The following is a 24,757-nucleotide window of genomic DNA, read 5'->3' as shown; positions in this document are numbered from 1 at the left end:
ATCAATGGAAACCGCCGAAACGGGCTCGTTGGTCTAAGAGTATGATTCTCGCTTAGGGTGCGAGAGGTCCCGGGTTCAAATCCCGGACGAGCCCCGTTTCCTTACTTTAGATCCACAGGCGTCTGGCACCATTTTATGAGTGGCCCTTTCTGAAGAGTGCTGGGACCCAGACTTCTGTTTCTTTCAACTGTCCAGTAAAAAGGGGACTATAGGGAGGTGTGAAAAGGCTTGTTGGTCTAGAGGTATGGTTCTCGCTTCGGGTGTGAAAGGTCCCGGACAAGCCCCCTTTCGTCTCAAATCTCTGACTGATGTTAGAGCGAGTTAACTCCTTTAAAATTTTGCTAAGTAGTGTCCAACTTCAGAAAATACTAGAGTGCCCACTTCCTGTCCTGGTGATCTAAGCCAGAATTTGCTTGTTAGGTTTTAAGGAATTTACTTAGGTAACACTCACCTAAACCTGACGTCTGTTTTTACAGAGAAATGCACAGTTTCGCCCAACCAGCAACTTTAAAGCTAGGGCTTTCAAACTTAATGTCATCCATCTGTCCAATGCCTGGAATAAAGTCCTTGAGTTTTGTACGGCTAGGTCAACTCATTGATGCACATGCATTGTGGGTTTTTTTTAAAGTTTGTTTTGCCATGTCATTGCCAGTGTGGTTTTCACAGGCTAAGCAACTCAGTGGGCTCTATCAACCAAGGCCTAGTTTATAGCCAGTGAATTTGCTGGAGATAGGTTAAAGGGCTGGCGCGCTCCAGCTTCGACAGTGATTTTTAAAAAGTGCATTTTGCTGAGTCAAAGTATTAGCGCGCTAGACTTAGGAGGGTTTTTTCTCAGGCTATTTAAATATGCTGTCTTAACTGTAACAATCAAATTAGATTAGCCTTGCGACTAAACTTTGTAGGGTGGAAGATCTAAGGGACCAGAACTGGCTTGAGCTTCGGTAAATATTAGAGACACATATTGTAGTACCATGTATGGTGAAGTTGGAAAATCAGCTCTGGCGGAACCACAGCATAGCCAAAAATATTGCAAAGGGCTGAAATGATCATACCTTTGATGGTAAGGCCTCTCAAGAATGTCTAAGAGAGCTTAGCATGTGGAAGGTCACAACGAGCAGTGGGCTCTATCAGACGTCTCTTTCTAAAGAGAAATGCACAGTGTCACCCAACCAGCAACTTTAAAGCTAGGGCTTACAAACTTAATGTCATCCATCTGTCCAATGCCTGGATTAGAGTCCTTGAGTTTTGTACGGCTAGGTCAACTCTTTGATGCACATGCATGTTGGAGTTTTTTTAAGTGTGTTTTGCAATGTCATTGCCAGTGTGGTTTTCACAGGTTAAGCAAATCAGTGGGCTCTATCAGACCAAGGCCTAGTTGATAGCCAGTGAATTTGCTGGAGATAGGTTAAAGGGGTGGCGCGCCCGGCTTCGACAGTGATTTTTAAAAAGTGCATTTTGCTGAGTCATTGCCAATGCTCCTTTTCAAAGGTGAATAAAATCTAAGCCATTTGAGGCAGCATCACAAAACTCGGCATGCTCCATCTGGCCATGGCCTTGATTCAGCTTTGGCGGAACCACAGCCTAGCCAAAAACATTGCAAAGGTCTGAAATGATCAAAAACTTTGATGTTAAGGTCTCTCAAGAATGCCTAAGGGATATCAGCATGTGGAAGGTCACAACGAGCAGATGGCTTGCATTCTTTCTGCCTTCAATGGCGTGCCGGCCTGCAGAAGGTGTCCAAATGTGGACTTCAGCCAGAAATCGAAAAGTCGATCAATGGAAACCGCCGAAACGGGCTCGTTGGTCTAGGAGTATGATTCTCGCTTAGGGTGCGAGAGGTCCCGGGTTCAAATCCCGGACGAGCCCCGTTTCCTTACTTTAGATCCACAGGCGTCTGGCACCATTTTATGAGTGGCCCTTTCTGAAGAGTGCTGGGACCCAGACTTCTGTTTCTTTCAACTGTCCAGTAAAAAGGGGACTATAGGGAGGTGTGAAAAGGCTTGTTGGTCTAGAGGTATGGTTCTCGCTTCGGGTGTGAAAGGTCCCGGACAAGCCCCCTTTCGTCTCAAATCTCTGACTGATGTTAGAGCGAGTTAACTCCTTTAAAATTTTGCTAAGTAGTGTCCAACTTCAGAAAATACTAGAGTGCCCACTTCCTGTCCTGGTGATCTAAGCCAGAATTTGCTTGTTAGGTTTTAAGGAATTTACTTAGGTAACACTCACCTAAACCTGACGTCTGTTTTTACAGAGAAATGCACAGTTTCGCCCAACCAGCAACTTTAAAGCTAGGGCTTTCAAACTTAATGTCATCCATCTGTCCAATGCCTGGAATAAAGTCCTTGAGTTTTGTACGGCTAGGTCAACTCATTGATGCACATGCATTGTGGGTTTTTTTTAAAGTTTGTTTTGCCATGTCATTGCCAGTGTGGTTTTCACAGGCTAAGCAACTCAGTGGGCTCTATCAACCAAGGCCTAGTTTATAGCCAGTGAATTTGCTGGAGATAGGTTAAAGGGCTGGCGCGCTCCAGCTTCGACAGTGATTTTTAAAAAGTGCATTTTGCTGAGTCAAAGTATTAGCGCGCTAGACTTAGGAGGGTTTTTTCTCAGGCTATTTAAATATGCTGTCTTAACTGTAACAATCAAATTAGATTAGCCTTGCGACTAAACTTTGTAGGGTGGAAGATCTAAGGGACCAGAACTGGCTTGAGCTTCGGTAAATATTAGAGACACATATTGTAGTACCATGTATGGTGAAGTTGGAAAATCAGCTCTGGCGGAACCACAGCATAGCCAAAAATATTGCAAAGGGCTGAAATGATCATACCTTTGATGGTAAGGCCTCTCAAGAATGTCTAAGAGAGCTTAGCATGTGGAAGGTCACAACGAGCAGTGGGCTCTATCAGACGTCTCTTTCTAAAGAGAAATGCACAGTGTCACCCAACCAGCAACTTTAAAGCTAGGGCTTACAAACTTAATGTCATCCATCTGTCCAATGCCTGGATTAGAGTCCTTGAGTTTTGTACGGCTAGGTCAACTCTTTGATGCACATGCATGTTGGAGTTTTTTTAAGTGTGTTTTGCAATGTCATTGCCAGTGTGGTTTTCACAGGTTAAGCAAATCAGTGGGCTCTATCAGACCAAGGCCTAGTTGATAGCCAGTGAATTTGCTGGAGATAGGTTAAAGGGGTGGCGCGCCCGGCTTCGACAGTGATTTTTAAAAAGTGCATTTTGCTGAGTCATTGCCAATGCTCCTTTTCAAAGGTGAATAAAATCTAAGCCATTTGAGGCAGCATCACAAAACTCGGCATGCTCCATCTGGCCATGGCCTTGATTCAGCTTTGGCGGAACCACAGCCTAGCCAAAAACATTGCAAAGGTCTGAAATGATCAAAAACTTTGATGTTAAGGTCTCTCAAGAATGCCTAAGGGATATCAGCATGTGGAAGGTCACAACGAGCAGATGGCTTGCATTCTTTCTGCCTTCAATGGCGTGCCGGCCTGCAGAAGGTGTCCAAATGTGGACTTCAGCCAGAAATCGAAAAGTCGATCAATGGAAACCGCCGAAACGGGCTCGTTGGTCTAGGAGTATGATTCTCGCTTAGGGTGCGAGAGGTCCCGGGTTCAAATCCCGGACGAGCCCCGTTTCCTTACTTTAGATCCACAGGCGTCTGGCACCATTTTATGAGTGGCCCTTTCTGAAGAGTGCTGGGACCCAGACTTCTGTTTCTTTCAACTGTCCAGTAAAAAGGGGACTATAGGGAGGTGTGAAAAGGCTTGTTGGTCTAGAGGTATGGTTCTCGCTTCGGGTGTGAAAGGTCCCGGACAAGCCCCCTTTCGTCTCAAATCTCTGACTGATGTTAGAGCGAGTTAACTCCTTTAAAATTTTGCTAAGTAGTGTCCAACTTCAGAAAATACTAGAGTGCCCACTTCCTGTCCTGGTGATCTAAGCCAGAATTTGCTTGTTAGGTTTTAAGGAATTTACTTAGGTAACACTCACCTAAACCTGACGTCTGTTTTTACAGAGAAATGCACAGTTTCGCCCAACCAGCAACTTTAAAGCTAGGGCTTTCAAACTTAATGTCATCCATCTGTCCAATGCCTGGAATAAAGTCCTTGAGTTTTGTACGGCTAGGTCAACTCATTGATGCACATGCATTGTGGGTTTTTTTTAAAGTTTGTTTTGCCATGTCATTGCCAGTGTGGTTTTCACAGGCTAAGCAACTCAGTGGGCTCTATCAACCAAGGCCTAGTTTATAGCCAGTGAATTTGCTGGAGATAGGTTAAAGGGCTGGCGCGCTCCAGCTTCGACAGTGATTTTTAAAAAGTGCATTTTGCTGAGTCAAAGTATTAGCGCGCTAGACTTAGGAGGGTTTTTTCTCAGGCTATTTAAATATGCTGTCTTAACTGTAACAATCAAATTAGATTAGCCTTGCGACTAAACTTTGTAGGGTGGAAGATCTAAGGGACCAGAACTGGCTTGAGCTTCGGTAAATATTAGAGACACATATTGTAGTACCATGTATGGTGAAGTTGGAAAATCAGCTCTGGCGGAACCACAGCATAGCCAAAAATATTGCAAAGGGCTGAAATGATCATACCTTTGATGGTAAGGCCTCTCAAGAATGTCTAAGAGAGCTTAGCATGTGGAAGGTCACAACGAGCAGTGGGCTCTATCAGACGTCTCTTTCTAAAGAGAAATGCACAGTGTCACCCAACCAGCAACTTTAAAGCTAGGGCTTACAAACTTAATGTCATCCATCTGTCCAATGCCTGGATTAGAGTCCTTGAGTTTTGTACGGCTAGGTCAACTCTTTGATGCACATGCATGTTGGAGTTTTTTTAAGTGTGTTTTGCAATGTCATTGCCAGTGTGGTTTTCACAGGTTAAGCAAATCAGTGGGCTCTATCAGACCAAGGCCTAGTTGATAGCCAGTGAATTTGCTGGAGATAGGTTAAAGGGGTGGCGCGCCCGGCTTCGACAGTGATTTTTAAAAAGTGCATTTTGCTGAGTCATTGCCAATGCTCCTTTTCAAAGGTGAATAAAATCTAAGCCATTTGAGGCAGCATCACAAAACTCGGCATGCTCCATCTGGCCATGGCCTTGATTCAGCTTTGGCGGAACCACAGCCTAGCCAAAAACATTGCAAAGGTCTGAAATGATCAAAAACTTTGATGTTAAGGTCTCTCAAGAATGCCTAAGGGATATCAGCATGTGGAAGGTCACAACGAGCAGATGGCTTGCATTCTTTCTGCCTTCAATGGCGTGCCGGCCTGCAGAAGGTGTCCAAATGTGGACTTCAGCCAGAAATCGAAAAGTCGATCAATGGAAACCGCCGAAACGGGCTCGTTGGTCTAGGAGTATGATTCTCGCTTAGGGTGCGAGAGGTCCCGGGTTCAAATCCCGGACGAGCCCCGTTTCCTTACTTTAGATCCACAGGCGTCTGGCACCATTTTATGAGTGGCCCTTTCTGAAGAGTGCTGGGACCCAGACTTCTGTTTCTTTCAACTGTCCAGTAAAAAGGGGACTATAGGGAGGTGTGAAAAGGCTTGTTGGTCTAGAGGTATGGTTCTCGCTTCGGGTGTGAAAGGTCCCGGACAAGCCCCCTTTCGTCTCAAATCTCTGACTGATGTTAGAGCGAGTTAACTCCTTTAAAATTTTGCTAAGTAGTGTCCAACTTCAGAAAATACTAGAGTGCCCACTTCCTGTCCTGGTGATCTAAGCCAGAATTTGCTTGTTAGGTTTTAAGGAATTTACTTAGGTAACACTCACCTAAACCTGACGTCTGTTTTTACAGAGAAATGCACAGTTTCGCCCAACCAGCAACTTTAAAGCTAGGGCTTTCAAACTTAATGTCATCCATCTGTCCAATGCCTGGAATAAAGTCCTTGAGTTTTGTACGGCTAGGTCAACTCATTGATGCACATGCATTGTGGGTTTTTTTTAAAGTTTGTTTTGCCATGTCATTGCCAGTGTGGTTTTCACAGGCTAAGCAACTCAGTGGGCTCTATCAACCAAGGCCTAGTTTATAGCCAGTGAATTTGCTGGAGATAGGTTAAAGGGCTGGCGCGCTCCAGCTTCGACAGTGATTTTTAAAAAGTGCATTTTGCTGAGTCAAAGTATTAGCGCGCTAGACTTAGGAGGGTTTTTTCTCAGGCTATTTAAATATGCTGTCTTAACTGTAACAATCAAATTAGATTAGCCTTGCGACTAAACTTTGTAGGGTGGAAGATCTAAGGGACCAGAACTGGCTTGAGCTTCGGTAAATATTAGAGACACATATTGTAGTACCATGTATGGTGAAGTTGGAAAATCAGCTCTGGCGGAACCACAGCATAGCCAAAAATATTGCAAAGGGCTGAAATGATCATACCTTTGATGGTAAGGCCTCTCAAGAATGTCTAAGAGAGCTTAGCATGTGGAAGGTCACAACGAGCAGTGGGCTCTATCAGACGTCTCTTTCTAAAGAGAAATGCACAGTGTCACCCAACCAGCAACTTTAAAGCTAGGGCTTACAAACTTAATGTCATCCATCTGTCCAATGCCTGGATTAGAGTCCTTGAGTTTTGTACGGCTAGGTCAACTCTTTGATGCACATGCATGTTGGAGTTTTTTTAAGTGTGTTTTGCAATGTCATTGCCAGTGTGGTTTTCACAGGTTAAGCAAATCAGTGGGCTCTATCAGACCAAGGCCTAGTTGATAGCCAGTGAATTTGCTGGAGATAGGTTAAAGGGGTGGCGCGCCCGGCTTCGACAGTGATTTTTAAAAAGTGCATTTTGCTGAGTCATTGCCAATGCTCCTTTTCAAAGGTGAATAAAATCTAAGCCATTTGAGGCAGCATCACAAAACTCGGCATGCTCCATCTGGCCATGGCCTTGATTCAGCTTTGGCGGAACCACAGCCTAGCCAAAAACATTGCAAAGGTCTGAAATGATCAAAAACTTTGATGTTAAGGTCTCTCAAGAATGCCTAAGGGATATCAGCATGTGGAAGGTCACAACGAGCAGATGGCTTGCATTCTTTCTGCCTTCAATGGCGTGCCGGCCTGCAGAAGGTGTCCAAATGTGGACTTCAGCCAGAAATCGAAAAGTCGATCAATGGAAACCGCCGAAACGGGCTCGTTGGTCTAGGAGTATGATTCTCGCTTAGGGTGCGAGAGGTCCCGGGTTCAAATCCCGGACGAGCCCCGTTTCCTTACTTTAGATCCACAGGCGTCTGGCACCATTTTATGAGTGGCCCTTTCTGAAGAGTGCTGGGACCCAGACTTCTGTTTCTTTCAACTGTCCAGTAAAAAGGGGACTATAGGGAGGTGTGAAAAGGCTTGTTGGTCTAGAGGTATGGTTCTCGCTTCGGGTGTGAAAGGTCCCGGACAAGCCCCCTTTCGTCTCAAATCTCTGACTGATGTTAGAGCGAGTTAACTCCTTTAAAATTTTGCTAAGTAGTGTCCAACTTCAGAAAATACTAGAGTGCCCACTTCCTGTCCTGGTGATCTAAGCCAGAATTTGCTTGTTAGGTTTTAAGGAATTTACTTAGGTAACACTCACCTAAACCTGACGTCTGTTTTTACAGAGAAATGCACAGTTTCGCCCAACCAGCAACTTTAAAGCTAGGGCTTTCAAACTTAATGTCATCCATCTGTCCAATGCCTGGAATAAAGTCCTTGAGTTTTGTACGGCTAGGTCAACTCATTGATGCACATGCATTGTGGGTTTTTTTTAAAGTTTGTTTTGCCATGTCATTGCCAGTGTGGTTTTCACAGGCTAAGCAACTCAGTGGGCTCTATCAACCAAGGCCTAGTTTATAGCCAGTGAATTTGCTGGAGATAGGTTAAAGGGCTGGCGCGCTCCAGCTTCGACAGTGATTTTTAAAAAGTGCATTTTGCTGAGTCAAAGTATTAGCGCGCTAGACTTAGGAGGGTTTTTTCTCAGGCTATTTAAATATGCTGTCTTAACTGTAACAATCAAATTAGATTAGCCTTGCGACTAAACTTTGTAGGGTGGAAGATCTAAGGGACCAGAACTGGCTTGAGCTTCGGTAAATATTAGAGACACATATTGTAGTACCATGTATGGTGAAGTTGGAAAATCAGCTCTGGCGGAACCACAGCATAGCCAAAAATATTGCAAAGGGCTGAAATGATCATACCTTTGATGGTAAGGCCTCTCAAGAATGTCTAAGAGAGCTTAGCATGTGGAAGGTCACAACGAGCAGTGGGCTCTATCAGACGTCTCTTTCTAAAGAGAAATGCACAGTGTCACCCAACCAGCAACTTTAAAGCTAGGGCTTACAAACTTAATGTCATCCATCTGTCCAATGCCTGGATTAGAGTCCTTGAGTTTTGTACGGCTAGGTCAACTCTTTGATGCACATGCATGTTGGAGTTTTTTTAAGTGTGTTTTGCAATGTCATTGCCAGTGTGGTTTTCACAGGTTAAGCAAATCAGTGGGCTCTATCAGACCAAGGCCTAGTTAATAGCCAGTGAATTTGCTGGAGATAGGTTAAAGGGGTGGCGCGCCCGGCTTCGACAGTGATTTTTAAAAAGTGCATTTTGCTGAGTCATTGCCAATGCTCCTTTTCAAAGGTGAATAAAATCTAAGCCATTTGAGGCAGCATCACAAAACTCGGCATGCTCCATCTGGCCATGGCCTTGATTCAGCTTTGGCGGAACCACAGCCTAGCCAAAAACATTGCAAAGGTCTGAAATGATCAAAAACTTTGATGTTAAGGTCTCTCAAGAATGCCTAAGGGATATCAGCATGTGGAAGGTCACAACGAGCAGATGGCTTGCATTCTTTCTGCCTTCAATGGCGTGCCGGCCTGCAGAAGGTGTCCAAATGTGGACTTCAGCCAGAAATCGAAAAGTCGATCAATGGAAACCGCCGAAACGGGCTCGTTGGTCTAGGAGTATGATTCTCGCTTAGGGTGCGAGAGGTCCCGGGTTCAAATCCCGGACGAGCCCTGTTTCCTTACTTTAGATCCACAGGCGTCTGGCACCATTTTATGAGTGGCCCTTTCTGAAGAGTGCTGGGACCCAGACTTCTGTTTCTTTCAACTGTCCAGTAAAAAGGGGACTATAGGGAGGTGTGAAAAGGCTTGTTGGTCTAGAGGTATGGTTCTCGCTTCGGGTGTGAAAGGTCCCGGACAAGCCCCCTTTCGTCTCAAATCTCTGACTGATGTTAGAGCGAGTTAACTCCTTTAAAATTTTGCTAAGTAGTGTCCAACTTCAGAAAATACTAGAGTGCCCACTTCCTGTCCTGGTGATCTAAGCCAGAATTTGCTTGTTAGGTTTTAAGGAATTTACTTAGGTAACACTCACCTAAACCTGACGTCTGTTTTTACAGAGAAATGCACAGTTTCGCCCAACCAGCAACTTTAAAGCTAGGGCTTTCAAACTTAATGTCATCCATCTGTCCAATGCCTGGAATAAAGTCCTTGAGTTTTGTACGGCTAGGTCAACTCATTGATGCACATGCATTGTGGGTTTTTTTTAAAGTTTGTTTTGCCATGTCATTGCCAGTGTGGTTTTCACAGGCTAAGCAACTCAGTGGGCTCTATCAACCAAGGCCTAGTTTATAGCCAGTGAATTTGCTGGAGATAGGTTAAAGGGCTGGCGCGCTCCAGCTTCGACAGTGATTTTTAAAAAGTGCATTTTGCTGAGTCAAAGTATTAGCGCGCTAGACTTAGGAGGGTTTTTTCTCAGGCTATTTAAATATGCTGTCTTAACTGTAACAATCAAATTAGATTAGCCTTGCGACTAAACTTTGTAGGGTGGAAGATCTAAGGGACCAGAACTGGCTTGAGCTTCGGTAAATATTAGAGACACATATTGTAGTACCATGTATGGTGAAGTTGGAAAATCAGCTCTGGCGGAACCACAGCATAGCCAAAAATATTGCAAAGGGCTGAAATGATCATACCTTTGATGGTAAGGCCTCTCAAGAATGTCTAAGAGAGCTTAGCATGTGGAAGGTCACAACGAGCAGTGGGCTCTATCAGACGTCTCTTTCTAAAGAGAAATGCACAGTGTCACCCAACCAGCAACTTTAAAGCTAGGGCTTACAAACTTAATGTCATCCATCTGTCCAATGCCTGGATTAGAGTCCTTGAGTTTTGTACGGCTAGGTCAACTCTTTGATGCACATGCATGTTGGAGTTTTTTTAAGTGTGTTTTGCAATGTCATTGCCAGTGTGGTTTTCACAGGTTAAGCAAATCAGTGGGCTCTATCAGACCAAGGCCTAGTTAATAGCCAGTGAATTTGCTGGAGATAGGTTAAAGGGGTGGCGCGCCCGGCTTCGACAGTGATTTTTAAAAAGTGCATTTTGCTGAGTCATTGCCAATGCTCCTTTTCAAAGGTGAATAAAATCTAAGCCATTTGAGGCAGCATCACAAAACTCGGCATGCTCCATCTGGCCATGGCCTTGATTCAGCTTTGGCGGAACCACAGCCTAGCCAAAAACATTGCAAAGGTCTGAAATGATCAAAAACTTTGATGTTAAGGTCTCTCAAGAATGCCTAAGGGATATCAGCATGTGGAAGGTCACAACGAGCAGATGGCTTGCATTCTTTCTGCCTTCAATGGCGTGCCGGCCTGCAGAAGGTGTCCAAATGTGGACTTCAGCCAGAAATCGAAAAGTCGATCAATGGAAACCGCCGAAACGGGCTCGTTGGTCTAGGAGTATGATTCTCGCTTAGGGTGCGAGAGGTCCCGGGTTCAAATCCCGGACGAGCCCCGTTTCCTTACTTTAGATCCACAGGCGTCTGGCACCATTTTATGAGTGGCCCTTTCTGAAGAGTGCTGGGACCCAGACTTCTGTTTCTTTCAACTGTCCAGTAAAAAGGGGACTATAGGGAGGTGTGAAAAGGCTTGTTGGTCTAGAGGTATGGTTCTCGCTTCGGGTGTGAAAGGTCCCGGACAAGCCCCCTTTCGTCTCAAATCTCTGACTGATGTTAGAGCGAGTTAACTCCTTTAAAATTTTGCTAAGTAGTGTCCAACTTCAGAAAATACTAGAGTGCCCACTTCCTGTCCTGGTGATCTAAGCCAGAATTTGCTTGTTAGGTTTTAAGGAATTTACTTAGGTAACACTCACCTAAACCTGACGTCTGTTTTTACAGAGAAATGCACAGTTTCGCCCAACCAACAACTTTAAAGCTAGGGCTTTCAAACTTAATGTCATCCATCTGTCCAATGCCTGGAATAAAGTCCTTGAGTTTTGTACGGCTAGGTCAACTCATTGATGCACATGCATTGTGGGTTTTTTTTAAAGTTTGTTTTGCCATGTCATTGCCAGTGTGGTTTTCACAGGCTAAGCAACTCAGTGGGCTCTATCAACCAAGGCCTAGTTTATAGCCAGTGAATTTGCTGGAGATAGGTTAAAGGGCTGGCGCGCTCCAGCTTCGACAGTGATTTTTAAAAAGTGCATTTTGCTGAGTCAAAGTATTAGCGCGCTAGACTTAGGAGGGTTTTTTCTCAGGCTATTTAAATATGCTGTCTTAACTGTAACAATCAAATTAGATTAGCCTTGCGACTAAACTTTGTAGGGTGGAAGATCTAAGGGACCAGAACTGGCTTGAGCTTCGGTAAATATTAGAGACACATATTGTAGTACCATGTATGGTGAAGTTGGAAAATCAGCTCTGGCGGAACCACAGCATAGCCAAAAATATTGCAAAGGGCTGAAATGATCATACCTTTGATGGTAAGGCCTCTCAAGAATGTCTAAGAGAGCTTAGCATGTGGAAGGTCACAACGAGCAGTGGGCTCTATCAGACGTCTCTTTCTAAAGAGAAATGCACAGTGTCACCCAACCAGCAACTTTAAAGCTAGGGCTTACAAACTTAATGTCATCCATCTGTCCAATGCCTGGATTAGAGTCCTTGAGTTTTGTACGGCTAGGTCAACTCTTTGATGCACATGCATGTTGGAGTTTTTTTAAGTGTGTTTTGCAATGTCATTGCCAGTGTGGTTTTCACAGGTTAAGCAAATCAGTGGGCTCTATCAGACCAAGGCCTAGTTAATAGCCAGTGAATTTGCTGGAGATAGGTTAAAGGGGTGGCGCGCCCGGCTTCGACAGTGATTTTTAAAAAGTGCATTTTGCTGAGTCATTGCCAATGCTCCTTTTCAAAGGTGAATAAAATCTGAGCCATTTGAGGCAGCATCACAAAACTCGGCATGCTCCATCTGGCCATGGCCTTGATTCAGCTTTGGCGGAACCACAGCCTAGCCAAAAACATTGCAAAGGTCTGAAATGATCAAAAACTTTGATGTTAAGGTCTCTCAAGAATGCCTAAGGGATATCAGCATGTGGAAGGTCACAACGAGCAGATGGCTTGCATTCTTTCTGCCTTCAATGGCGTGCCGGCCTGCAGAAGGTGTCCAAATGTGGACTTCAGCCAGAAATCGAAAAGTCGATCAATGGAAACCGCCGAAACGGGCTCGTTGGTCTAGGAGTATGATTCTCGCTTAGGGTGCGAGAGGTCCCGGGTTCAAATCCCGGACGAGCCCCGTTTCCTTACTTTAGATCCACAGGCGTCTGGCACCATTTTATGAGTGGCCCTTTCTGAAGAGTGCTGGGACCCAGACTTCTGTTTCTTTCAACTGTCCAGTAAAAAGGGGACTATAGGGAGGTGTGAAAAGGCTTGTTGGTCTAGAGGTATGGTTCTCGCTTCGGGTGTGAAAGGTCCCGGACAAGCCCCCTTTCGTCTCAAATCTCTGACTGATGTTAGAGCGAGTTAACTCCTTTAAAATTTTGCTAAGTAGTGTCCAACTTCAGAAAATACTAGAGTGCCCACTTCCTGTCCTGGTGATCTAAGCCAGAATTTGCTTGTTAGGTTTTAAGGAATTTACTTAGGTAACACTCACCTAAACCTGACGTCTGTTTTTACAGAGAAATGCACAGTTTCGCCCAACCAGCAACTTTAAAGCTAGGGCTTTCAAACTTAATGTCATCCATCTGTCCAATGCCTGGAATAAAGTCCTTGAGTTTTGTACGGCTAGGTCAACTCATTGATGCACATGCATTGTGGGTTTTTTTTAAAGTTTGTTTTGCCATGTCATTGCCAGTGTGGTTTTCACAGGCTAAGCAACTCAGTGGGCTCTATCAACCAAGGCCTAGTTTATAGCCAGTGAATTTGCTGGAGATAGGTTAAAGGGCTGGCGCGCTCCAGCTTCGACAGTGATTTTTAAAAAGTGCATTTTGCTGAGTCAAAGTATTAGCGCGCTAGACTTAGGAGGGTTTTTTCTCAGGCTATTTAAATATGCTGTCTTAACTGTAACAATCAAATTAGATTAGCCTTGCGACTAAACTTTGTAGGGTGGAAGATCTAAGGGACCAGAACTGGCTTGAGCTTCGGTAAATATTAGAGACAAATATTGTAGTACCATGTATGGTGAAGTTGGAAAATCAGCTCTGGTGGAACCACAGCATAGCCAAAAATATTGCAAAGGGCTGAAATGATCATACCTTTGATGGTAAGGCCTCTCAAGAATGTCTAAGAGAGCTTAGCATGTGGAAGGTCACAACGAGCAGTGGGCTCTATCAGACGTCTCTTTCTAAAGAGAAATGCACAGTGTCACCCAACCAGCAACTTTAAAGCTAGGGCTTACAAACTTAATGTCATCCATCTGTCCAATGCCTGGATTAGAGTCCTTGAGTTTTGCACGGCTAGGTCAACTCTTTGATGCACATGCATGTTGGAGTTTTTTTAAGTGTGTTTTGCAATGTCATTGCCAGTGTGGTTTTCACAGGTTAAGCAAATCAGTGGGCTCTATCAGACCAAGGCCTAGTTGATAGCCAGTGAATTTGCTGGAGATAGGTTAAAGGGGTGGCGCGCCCGGCTTCGACAGTGATTTTTAAAAAGTGCATTTTGCTGAGTCATTGCCAATGCTTCTTTTCAAAGGTGAATAAAATCTAAGCCATTTGAGGCAGCATCACAAAACTCGGCATGCTCCATCTGGCCATGGCCTTGATTCAGCTTTGGCGGAACCACAGCCTAGCCAAAAACATTGCAAAGGTCTGAAATGATCAAAAACTTTGATGTTAAGGTCTCTCAAGAATGCCTAAGGGATATCAGCATGTGGAAGGTCACAACGAGCAGATGGCTTGCATTCTTTCTGCCTTCAATGGCGTGCCGGCCTGCAGAAGGTGTCCAAATGTGGACTTCAGCCAGAAATCGAAAAGTCGATCAATGGAAACCGCCGAAACGGGCTCGTTGGTCTAGGAGTATGATTCTCGCTTAGGGTGCGAGAGGTCCCGGGTTCAAATCCCGGACGAGCCCCGTTTCCTTACTTTAGATCCACAGGCGTCTGGCACCATTTTATGAGTGGCCCTTTCTGAAGAGTGCTGGGACCCAGACTTCTGTTTCTTTCAACTGTCCAGTAAAAAGGGGACTATAGGGAGGTGTGAAAAGGCTTGTTGGTCTAGAGGTATGGTTCTCGCTTCGGGTGTGAAAGGTCCCGGACAAGCCCCCTTTCGTCTCAAATCTCTGACTGATGTTAGAGCGAGTTAACTCCTTTAAAATTTTGCTAAGTAGTGTCCAACTTCAGAAAATACTAGAGTGCCCACTTCCTGTCCTGGTGATCTAAGCCAGAATTTGCTTGTTAGGTTTTAAGGAATTTACTTAGGTAACACTCACCTAAACCTGACGTCTGTTTTTACAGAGAAATGCACAGTTTCGCCCAACCAGCAACTTTAAAGCTAGGGCTTTCAAACTTAATGTCATCCATCTGTCCAATGCCTGGAATAAAGTCCTTGAGTTTTGTACGGCTAGGTCAACTCATTGATGCACATGCATTGTGGGTTTTTTTTAAAGTTTGTTTTGCCATGTCATTGCCAGTGTGGTTTTCACAGGCTAAGCAACTCAGTGGGCTCTATCAACCAAGGCCTAGTTTATAGCCAGTGAATTTGCTGGAGATAGGTTAAAGGGCTGGCGCGCTCCAGCTTCGACAGTGATTTTTAAAAAGTGCATTTTGCTGAGTCAAAGTATTAGCGCGCTAGACTTAGGAGGGTTTTTTCTCAGGCTATTTAAATATGCTGTCTTAACTGTAACAATCAAATTAGATTAGCCTTGCGACTAAACTTTGTAGGGTGGAAGATCTAAGGGACCAGAACTGGCTTGAGCTTCGGTAAATATTAGAGACACATATTGTAGTACCATGTATGGTGAAGTTGGAAAATCAGCTCTGGCGGAACCACAGCATAGCCAAAAATATTGCAAAGGGCTGAAATGATCATACCTTTGATGGTAAGGCCTCTCAAGAATGTCTAAGAGAGCTTAGCATGTGGAAGGTCACAACGAGCAGTGGGCTCTATCAGACGTCTCTTTCTAAAGAGAAATGCACAGTGTCACCCAACCAGCAACTTTAAAGCTAGGGCTTACAAACTTAATGTCATCCATCTGTCCAATGCCTGGATTAGAGTCCTTGAGTTTTGTACGGCTAGGTCAACTCTTTGATGCACATGCATGTTGGAGTTTTTTTAAGTGTGTTTTGCAATGTCATTGCCAGTGTGGTTTTCACAGGTTAAGCAAATCAGTGGGCTCTATCAGACCAAGGCCTAGTTGATAGCCAGTGAATTTGCTGGAGATAGGTTAAAGGGGTGGCGCGCCCGGCTTCGACAGTGATTTTTAAAAAGTGCATTTTGCTGAGTCATTGCCAATGCTCCTTTTCAAAGGTGAATAAAATCTAAGCCATTTGAGGCAGCATCACAAAACTCGGCATGCTCCATCTGGCCATGGCCTTGATTCAGCTTTGGCGGAACCACAGCCTAGCCAAAAACATTGCAAAGGTCTGAAATGATCAAAAACTTTGATGTTAAGGTCTCTCAAGAATGCCTAAGGGATATCAGCATGTGGAAGGTCACAACGAGCAGATGGCTTGCATTCTTTCTGCCTTCAATGGCGTGCCGGCCTGCAGAAGGTGTCCAAATGTGGACTTCAGCCAGAAATCGAAAAGTCGATCAATGGAAACCGCCGAAACGGGCTCGTTGGTCTAGGAGTATGATTCTCGCTTAGGGTGCGAGAGGTCCCGGGTTCAAATCCCGGACGAGCCCCGTTTCCTTACTTTAGATCCACAGGCGTCTGGCACCATTTTATGAGTGGCCCTTTCTGAAGAGTGCTGGGACCCAGACTTCTGTTTCTTTCAACTGTCCAGTAAAAAGGGGACTATAGGGAGGTGTGAAAAGGCTTGTTGGTCTAGAGGTATGGTTCTCGCTTCGGGTGTGAAAGGTCCCGGACAAGCCCCCTTTCGTCTCAAATCTCTGACTGATGTTAGAGCGAGTTAACTCCTTTAAAATTTTGCTAAGTAGTGTCCAACTTCAGAAAATACTAGAGTGCCCACTTCCTGTCCTGGTGATCTAAGCCAGAATTTGCTTGTTAGGTTTTAAGGAATTTACTTAGGTAACACTCACCTAAACCTGACGTCTGTTTTTACAGAGAAATGCACAGTTTCGCCCAACCAGCAACTTTAAAGCTAGGGCTTTCAAACTTAATGTCATCCATCTGTCCAATGCCTGGAATAAAGTCCTTGAGTTTTGTACGGCTAGGTCAACTCATTGATGCACATGCATTGTGGGTTTTTTTTAAAGTTTGTTTTGCCATGTCATTGCCAGTGTGGTTTTCACAGGCTAAGCAACTCAGTGGGCTCTATCAACCAAGGCCTAGTTTATAGCCAGTGAATTTGCTGGAGATAGGTTAAAGGGCTGGCGCGCTCCAGCTTCGACAGTGATTTTTAAAAAGTGCATTTTGCTGAGTCAAAGTATTAGCGCGCTAGACTTAGGAGGGTTTTTTCTCAGGCTATTTAAATATGCTGTCTTAACTGTAACAATCAAATTAGATTAGCCTTGCGACTAAACTTTGTAGGGTGGAAGATCTAAGGGACCAGAACTGGCTTGAGCTTCGGTAAATATTAGAGACACATATTGTAGTACCATGTATGGTGAAGTTGGAAAATCAGCTCTGGTGGAACCACAGCATAGCCAAAAATATTGCAAAGGGCTGAAATGATCATACCTTTGATGGTAAGGCCTCTCAAGAATGTCTGAGAGCTTAGCATGTGGAAGGTCACAACGAGCAGTGGGCTCTATCAGACGTCTCTTTCTAAAGAGAAATGCACAGTGTCACCCAACCAGCAACTTTAAAGCTAGGGCTTACAAACTTAATGTCATCCATCTGTCCAATGCCTGGATTAGAGTCCTTGAGTTTTGCACGGCTAGGTCAACTCTTTGATGCACATGCATGTTGGAGTTTTTTTAAGTGTGTTTTGCAATGTCATTGCCAGTGTGGTTTTCACAGGTTAAGCAAATCAGTGGGCTCTATCAGACCAAGGCCTAGTTGATAGCCAGTGAATTTGCTGGAGATAGGTTAAAGGGGTGGCGCGCCCGGCTTCGACAGTGATTTTTAAAAAGTGCATTTTGCTGAGTCATTGCCAATGCTTCTTTTCAAAGGTGAATAAAATCTAAGCCATTTGAGGCAGCATCACAAAACTCGGCATGCTCCATCTGGCCATGGCCTTGATTCAGCTTTGGCGGAACCACAGCCTAGCCAAAAACATTGCAAAGGTCTGAAATGATCAAAAACTTTGATGTTAAGGTCTCTCAAGAATGCCTAAGGGATATCAGCATGTGGAAGGTCACAACGAGCAGATGGCTTGCATTCTTTCTGCCTTCAATGGCGTGCCGGCCTGCAGAAGGTGTCCAAATGTGGACTTCAGCCAGAAATCGAAAAGTCGATCAATGGAAACCGCCGAAACGGGCTCGTTGGTCTAGGAGTATGATTCTCGCTTAGGGTGCGAGAGGTCCCGGGTTCAAATCCCGGACGAGCCCCGTTTCCTTACTTTAGATCCACAGGCGTCTGGCACCATTTTATGAGTGGCCCTTTCTGAAGAGTGCTGGGACCCAGACTTCTGTTTCTTTCAACTGTCCAGTAAAAAGGGGACTATAGGGAGGTGTGAAAAGGCTTGTTGGTCTAGAGGTATGGTTCTCGCTTCGGGTGTGAAAGGTCCCGGACAAGCCCCCTTTCGTCTCAAATCTCTGACTGATGTTAGAGCGAGTTAACTCCTTTAAAATTTTGCTAAGTAGTGTCCAACTTCAGAAAATACTAGAGTGCCCACTTCCTGTCCTGGTGATCTAAGCCAGAATTTGCTTGTTAGGTTTTAAGGAATTTACTTAGGTAACACTCACCTAAACCTGACGTCTGTTTTTACAGAGAAATGCACAGTTTCGCCCAACCAGCAACTTTAAAGCTAGGGCTTTCAAACTTAATGTCATCCATCTGTCCAATGCCTGGAATAAAGTCCTTGAGTTTTGTACGGCTAGGTCAACTCATTGATGCACATGCATTGTGGGTTTTTTTTAAAGTTTGTTTTGCCATGTCATTGCCAGTGTGGTTTTCACAGGCTAAGCAACTCAGTGGGCTCTATCAACCAAGGCCTAGTTTATAGCCAGTGAATTTGCTGGAGATAGGTTAAAGGGCTGGCGCGCTCCAGCTTCGACAGTGATTTTTAAAAAGTGCATTTTGCTGAGTCAAAGTATTAGCGCGCTAGACTTAGGAGGGTTTTTTCTCAGGCTATTTAAATATGCTGTCTTAACTGTAACAATCAAATTAGATTAGCCTTGCGACTAAACTTTGTAGGGTGGAAGATCTAAGGGACCAGAACTGGCTTGAGCTTCGGTAAATATTAGAGACACATATTGTAGTACCATGTATGGTGAAGTTGGAAAATCAGCTCTGGCGGAACCACAGCATAGCCAAAAATATTGCAAAGGGCTGAAATGATCATACCTTTGATGGTAAGGCCTCTCAAGAATGTCTAAGAGAGCTTAGCATGTGGAAGGTCACAACGAGCAGTGGGCTCTATCAGACGTCTCTTTCTAAAGAGAAATGCACAGTGTCACCCAACCAGCAACTTTAAAGCTAGGGCTTACAAACTTAATGTCATCCATCTGTCCAATGCCTGGATTAGAGTCCTTGAGTTTTGTACGGCTAGGTCAACTCTTTGATGCACATGCATGTTGGAGTTTTTTTAAGTGTGTTTTGCAATGTCATTGCCAGTGTGGTTTTCACAGGTTAAGCAAATCAGTGGGCTCTATCAGACCAAGGCCTAGTTGATAGCCAGTGAATTTGCTGGAGATAGGTTAAAGGGGTGGCGCGCCTGGCTTCGACAGTGATTTTTAAAAAGTGCATTTTGCTGAGTCATTGCCAATGCTCCTTTTCAAAGGTGAATAAAATCTAAGCCATTTGAGGCAGCATCACAAAACTCGGCATGCTCCATCTGGCCATGGCCTTGATTCAGCTTTGGCGGAACCACAGCCTAGCCAAAAACATTGCAAAGGTCTGAAATGATCAAAAACTTTGATGTTAAGGTCTCTCAAGAATGCCTAAGGGATATCAGCATGTGGTAGGTCACAACGAGCAGATGGCTTGCATTCTTTCTGCCTTCAATGGCGTGCCGGCCTGCAGAAGGTGTCCAAATGTGGACTTCAGCCAGAAATCGAAAAGTCGATCAATGGAAACCGCCGAAACGGGCTCGTTGGTCTAGGAGTATGATTCTCGCTTAGGGTGCGAGAGGTCCCGGGTTCAAATCCCGGACGAGCCCCGTTTCCTTACTTTAGATCCACAGGCGTCTGGCACCATTTTATGAGTGGCCCTTTCTGAAGAGTGCTGGGACCCAGACTTCTGTTTCTTTCAACTGTCCAGTAAAAAGGGGACTATAGGGAGGTGTGAAAAGGCTTGTTGGTCTAGAGGTATGGTTCTCGCTTCGGGTGTGAAAGGTCCCGGACAAGCCCCCTTTCGTCTCAAATCTCTGACTGATGTTAGAGCGAGTTAACTCCTTTAAAATTTTGCTAAGTAGTGTCCAACTTCAGAAAATACTAGAGTGCCCACTTCCTGTCCTGGTGATCTAAGCCAGAATTTGCTTGTTAGGTTTTAAGGAATTTACTTAGGTAACACTCACCTAAACCTGACGTCTGTTTTTACAGAGAAATGCACAGTTTCGCCCAACCAGCAACTTTAAAGCTAGGGCTTTCAAACTTAATGTCATCCATCTGTCCAATGCCTGGAATAAAGTCCTTGAGTTTTGTACGGCTAGGTCAACTCATTGATGCACATGCATTGTGGGTTTTTTTTAAAGTTTGTTTTGCCATGTCATTGCCAGTGTGGTTTTCACAGGCTAAGCAACTCAGTGGGCTCTATCAACCAAGGCCTAGTTTATAGCCAGTGAATTTGCTGGAGATAGGTTAAAGGGCTGGCGCGCTCCAGCTTCGACAGTGATTTTTAAAAAGTGCATTTTGCTGAGTCAAAGTATTAGCGCGCTAGACTTAGGAGGGTTTTTTCTCAGGCTATTTAAATATGCTGTCTTAACTGTAACAATCAAATTAGATTAGCCTTGCGACTAAACTTTGTAGGGTGGAAGATCTAAGGGACCAGAACTGGCTTGAGCTTCGGTAAATATTAGAGACACATATTGTAGTACCATGTATGGTGAAGTTGGAAAATCAGCTCTGGCGGAACCACAGCATAGCCAAAAATATTGCAAAGGGCTGAAATGATCATACCTTTGATGGTAAGGCCTCTCAAGAATGTCTAAGAGAGCTTAGCATGTGGAAGGTCACAACGAGCAGTGGGCTCTATCAGACGTCTCTTTCTAAAGAGAAATGCACAGTGTCACCCAACCAGCAACTTTAAAGCTAGGGCTTACAAACTTAATGTCATCCATCTGTCCAATGCCTGGATTAGAGTCCTTGAGTTTTGTACGGCTAGGTCAACTCTTTGATGCACATGCATGTTGGAGTTTTTTTAAGTGTGTTTTGCAATGTCATTGCCAGTGTGGTTTTCACAGGTTAAGCAAATCAGTGGGCTCTATCAGACCAAGGCCTAGTTGATAGCCAGTGAATTTGCTGGAGATAGGTTAAAGGGGTGGCGCGCCCGGCTTCGACAGTGATTTTTAAAAAGTGCATTTTGCTGAGTCATTGCCAATGCTCCTTTTCAAAGGTGAATAAAATCTAAGCCATTTGAGGCAGCATCACAAAACTCGGCATGCTCCATCTGGCCATGGCCTTGATTCAGCTTTGGCGGAACCACAGCCTAGCCAAAAACATTGCAAAGGTCTGAAATGATCAAAAACTTTGATGTTAAGGTCTCTCAAGAATGCCTAAGGGATATCAGCATGTGGAAGGTCACAACGAGCAGATGGCTTGCATTCTTTCTGCCTTCAATGGCGTGCCGGCCTGCAGAAGGTGTCCAAATGTGGACTTCAGCCAGAAATCGAAAAGTCGATCAATGGAAACCGCCGAAACGGGCTCGTTGGTCTAGGAGTATGATTCTCGCTTAGGGTGCGAGAGGTCCCGGGTTCAAATCCCGGACGAGCCCCGTTTCCTTACTTTAGATCCACAGGCGTCTGGCACCATTTTATGAGTGGCCCTTTCTGAAGAGTGCTGGGACCCAGACTTCTGTTTCTTTCAACTGTCCAGTAAAAAGGGGACTATAGGGAGGTGTGAAAAGGCTTGTTGGTCTAGAGGTATGGTTCTCGCTTCAGGTGTGAAAGGTCCCGGACAAGCCCCCTTTCGTCTCAAATCTCTGACTGATGTTAGAGCGAGTTAACTCCTTTAAAATTTTGCTAAGTAGTGTCCAACTTCAGAAAATACTAGAGTGCCCACTTCCTGTCCTGGTGATCTAAGCCAGAATTTGCTTGTTAGGTTTTAAGGAATTTACTTAGGTAACACTCACCTAAACCTGACGTCTGTTTTTACAGAGAAATGCACAGTTTCGCCCAACCAGCAACTTTAAAGCTAGGGCTTTCAAACTTAATGTCATCCATCTGTCCAATGCCTGGAATAAAGTCCTTGAGTTTTGTACGGCTAGGTCAACTCATTGATGCACATGCATTGTGGGTTTTTTTTAAAGTTTGTTTTGCCATGTCATTGCCAGTGTGGTTTTCACAGGCTAAGCAACTCAGTGGGCTCTATCAACCAAGGCCTAGTTTATAGCCAGTGAATTTGCTGGAGATAGGTTAAAGGGCTGGCGCGCTCCAGCTTCGACAGTGATTTTTAAAAAGTGCATTTTGCTGAGTCAAAGTATTAGCGCGCTAGACTTAGGAGGGTTTTTTCTCAGGCTATTTAAATATGCTGTCTTAACTGTAACAATCAAATTAGATTAGCCTTGCGACTAAACTTTGTAGGGTGGAAGATCTAAGGGACCAGAACTGGCTTGAGCTTCGGTAAATATTAGAGACACATATTGTAGTACCATGTATGGTGAAGTTGGAAAATCAGCTCTGGCGGAACCACAGCATAGCCAAAAATATTGCAAAGGGCTGAAATGATCATACCTTTGATGGTAAGGCCTCTCAAGAATGTCTAAGAGAGCTTAGCATGTGGAAGGTCACAACGAGCAGTGGGCTCTATCAGACGTCTCTTTCTAAAGAGAAATGCACAGTGTCACCCAACCAGCAACTTTAAAGCTAGGGCTTACAAACTTAATGTCATCCATCTGTCCAATGCCTGGATTAGAGTCCTTGAGTTTTGTACGGCTAGGTCAACTCTTTGATGCACATGCATGTTGGAGTTTTTTTAAGTGTGTTTTGCAATGTCATTGCCAGTGTGGTTTTCACAGGTTAAGCAAATCAGTGGGCTCTATCAGACCAAGGCCTAGTTGATAGCCAGTGAATTTGCTGGAGATAGGTTAAAGGGGTGGCGCGCCCGGCTTCGACAGTGATTTTTAAAAAGTGCATTTTGCTGAGTCATTGCCAATGCTTCTTTTCAAAGGTGAATAAAATCTAAGCCATTTGAGGCAGCATCACAAAACTCGGCATGCTCCATCTGGCCATGGCCTTGATTCAGCTTTGGCGGAACCACAGCCTAGCCAAAAACATTGCAAAGGTCTGAAATGATCAAAAACTTTGATGTTAAGGTCTCTCAAGAATGCCTAAGGGATATCAGCATGTGGAAGGTCACAACGAGCAGATGGCTTGCATTCTTTCTGCCTTCAATGGCGTGCCGGCCTGCAGAAGGTGTCCAAATGTGGACTTCAGCCAGAAATCGAAAAGTCGATCAATGGAAACCGCCGAAACGGGCTCGTTGGTCTAGGAGTATGATTCTCGCTTAGGGTGCGAGAGGTCCCGGGTTCAAATCCCGGACGAGCCCCGTTTCCTTACTTTAGATCCACAGGCGTCTGGCACCATTTTATGAGTGGCCCTTTCTGAAGAGTGCTGGGACCCAGACTTCTGTTTCTTTCAACTGTCCAGTAAAAAGGGGACTATAGGGAGGTGTGAAAAGGCTTGTTGGTCTAGAGGTATGGTTCTCGCTTCGGGTGTGAAAGGTCCCGGACAAGCCCCCTTTCGTCTCAAATCTCTGACTGATGTTAGAGCGAGTTAACTCCTTTAAAATTTTGCTAAGTAGTGTCCAACTTCAGAAAATACTAGAGTGCCCACTTCCTGTCCTGGTGATCTAAGCCAGAATTTGCTTGTTAGGTTTTAAGGAATTTACTTAGGTAACACTCACCTAAACCTGACGTCTGTTTTTACAGAGAAATGCACAGTTTCGCCCAACCAGCAACTTTAAAGCTAGGGCTTTCAAACTTAATGTCATCCATCTGTCCAATGCCTGGAATAAAGTCCTTGAGTTTTGTACGGCTAGGTCAACTCATTGATGCACATGCATTGTGGGTTTTTTTTAAAGTTTGTTTTGCCATGTCATTGCCAGTGTGGTTTTCACAGGCTAAGCAACTCAGTGGGCTCTATCAACCAAGGCCTAGTTTATAGCCAGTGAATTTGCTGGAGATAGGTTAAAGGGCTGGCGCGCTCCAGCTTCGACAGTGATTTTTAAAAAGTGCATTTTGCTGAGTCAAAGTATTAGCGCGCTAGACTTAGGAGGGTTTTTTCTCAGGCTATTTAAATATGCTGTCTTAACTGTAACAATCAAATTAGATTAGCCTTGCGACTAAACTTTGTAGGGTGGAAGATCTAAGGGACCAGAACTGGCTTGAGCTTCGGTAAATATTAGAGACACATATTGTAGTACCATGTATGGTGAAGTTGGAAAATCAGCTCTGGCGGAACCACAGCATAGCCAAAAATATTGCAAAGGGCTGAAATGATCATACCTTTGATGGTAAGGCCTCTCAAGAATGTCTAAGAGAGCTTAGCATGTGGAAGGTCACAACGAGCAGTGGGCTCTATCAGACGTCTCTTTCTAAAGAGAAATGCACAGTGTCACCCAACCAGCAACTTTAAAGCTAGGGCTTACAAACTTAATGTCATCCATCTGTCCAATGCCTGGATTAGAGTCCTTGAGTTTTGTACGGCTAGGTCAACTCTTTGATGCACATGCATGTTGGAGTTTTTTTAAGTGTGTTTTGCAATGTCATTGCCAGTGTGGTTTTCACAGGTTAAGCAAATCAGTGGGCTCTATCAGACCAAGGCCTAGTTGATAGCCAGTGAATTTGCTGGAGATAGGTTAAAGGGGTGGCGCGCCCGGCTTCGACAGTGATTTTTAAAAAGTGCATTTTGCTGAGTCATTGCCAATGCTCCTTTTCAAAGGTGAATAAAATCTAAGCCATTTGAGGCAGCATCACAAAACTCGGCATGCTCCATCTGGCCATGGCCTTGATTCAGCTTTGGCCTAACCACAGCCTAGCCAAAAACATTGCAAAGGTCTGAAATGATCAAAAACTTTGATGTTAAGGTCTCTCAAGAATGCCTAAGGGATATCAGCATGTGGAAGGTCACAACGAGCAGATGGCTTGCATTCTTTCTGCCTTCAATGGCGTGCCGG

The 24,757-nt window shown here is 44.5% G+C and overlaps 14 non-coding genes across 14 annotated transcripts; all 14 read left to right on the top strand.

Annotated features, from left to right (window-relative positions):
* The first annotated feature begins 22 nt into the window (after positions 1–22).
* Positions 23–94, top strand: trnap-agg (transfer RNA proline (anticodon AGG)). Its single transcript has one exon. It is a non-coding gene; the product is annotated as a tRNA-Pro (tRNA).
* Positions 95–1,794: 1,700 nt separating this feature from the next.
* trnap-agg (transfer RNA proline (anticodon AGG)) lies at positions 1,795–1,866 on the top strand. The gene has a single exon. It is a non-coding gene; the product is annotated as a tRNA-Pro (tRNA).
* A 1,700-nt stretch (positions 1,867–3,566) lies between these two features.
* trnap-agg (transfer RNA proline (anticodon AGG)) lies at positions 3,567–3,638 on the top strand. Its single transcript has one exon. It is a non-coding gene; the product is annotated as a tRNA-Pro (tRNA).
* A 1,700-nt stretch (positions 3,639–5,338) lies between these two features.
* trnap-agg (transfer RNA proline (anticodon AGG)) lies at positions 5,339–5,410 on the top strand. Its single transcript has one exon. It is a non-coding gene; the product is annotated as a tRNA-Pro (tRNA).
* A 1,700-nt stretch (positions 5,411–7,110) lies between these two features.
* trnap-agg (transfer RNA proline (anticodon AGG)) lies at positions 7,111–7,182 on the top strand. The gene has a single exon. It is a non-coding gene; the product is annotated as a tRNA-Pro (tRNA).
* Positions 7,183–8,882: 1,700 nt separating this feature from the next.
* trnap-agg (transfer RNA proline (anticodon AGG)) lies at positions 8,883–8,954 on the top strand. The gene has a single exon. It is a non-coding gene; the product is annotated as a tRNA-Pro (tRNA).
* A 1,700-nt stretch (positions 8,955–10,654) lies between these two features.
* Positions 10,655–10,726, top strand: trnap-agg (transfer RNA proline (anticodon AGG)). The gene has a single exon. It is a non-coding gene; the product is annotated as a tRNA-Pro (tRNA).
* A 1,700-nt stretch (positions 10,727–12,426) lies between these two features.
* Positions 12,427–12,498, top strand: trnap-agg (transfer RNA proline (anticodon AGG)). Its single transcript has one exon. It is a non-coding gene; the product is annotated as a tRNA-Pro (tRNA).
* A 1,700-nt stretch (positions 12,499–14,198) lies between these two features.
* Positions 14,199–14,270, top strand: trnap-agg (transfer RNA proline (anticodon AGG)). The gene has a single exon. It is a non-coding gene; the product is annotated as a tRNA-Pro (tRNA).
* Positions 14,271–15,970: 1,700 nt separating this feature from the next.
* On the top strand, positions 15,971–16,042 carry trnap-agg (transfer RNA proline (anticodon AGG)). Its single transcript has one exon. It is a non-coding gene; the product is annotated as a tRNA-Pro (tRNA).
* Positions 16,043–17,740: 1,698 nt separating this feature from the next.
* Positions 17,741–17,812, top strand: trnap-agg (transfer RNA proline (anticodon AGG)). The gene has a single exon. It is a non-coding gene; the product is annotated as a tRNA-Pro (tRNA).
* Positions 17,813–19,512: 1,700 nt separating this feature from the next.
* trnap-agg (transfer RNA proline (anticodon AGG)) lies at positions 19,513–19,584 on the top strand. The gene has a single exon. It is a non-coding gene; the product is annotated as a tRNA-Pro (tRNA).
* Positions 19,585–21,284: 1,700 nt separating this feature from the next.
* On the top strand, positions 21,285–21,356 carry trnap-agg (transfer RNA proline (anticodon AGG)). The gene has a single exon. It is a non-coding gene; the product is annotated as a tRNA-Pro (tRNA).
* A 1,700-nt stretch (positions 21,357–23,056) lies between these two features.
* Positions 23,057–23,128, top strand: trnap-agg (transfer RNA proline (anticodon AGG)). The gene has a single exon. It is a non-coding gene; the product is annotated as a tRNA-Pro (tRNA).
* Positions 23,129–24,757: the final 1,629 nt, after the last annotated feature.

This window comes from Electrophorus electricus, chromosome 23, assembly GCF_041902795.1.
Source record: "Electrophorus electricus isolate QZ-2024a chromosome 23, ASM4190279v1, whole genome shotgun sequence".
Lineage (NCBI taxonomy): Eukaryota > Metazoa > Chordata > Actinopteri > Gymnotiformes > Gymnotidae > Electrophorus > Electrophorus electricus.
The sequence above is the reverse complement of the archived record's forward strand: the minus strand, read 5'-3'. Positions and strand labels throughout refer to the sequence as shown.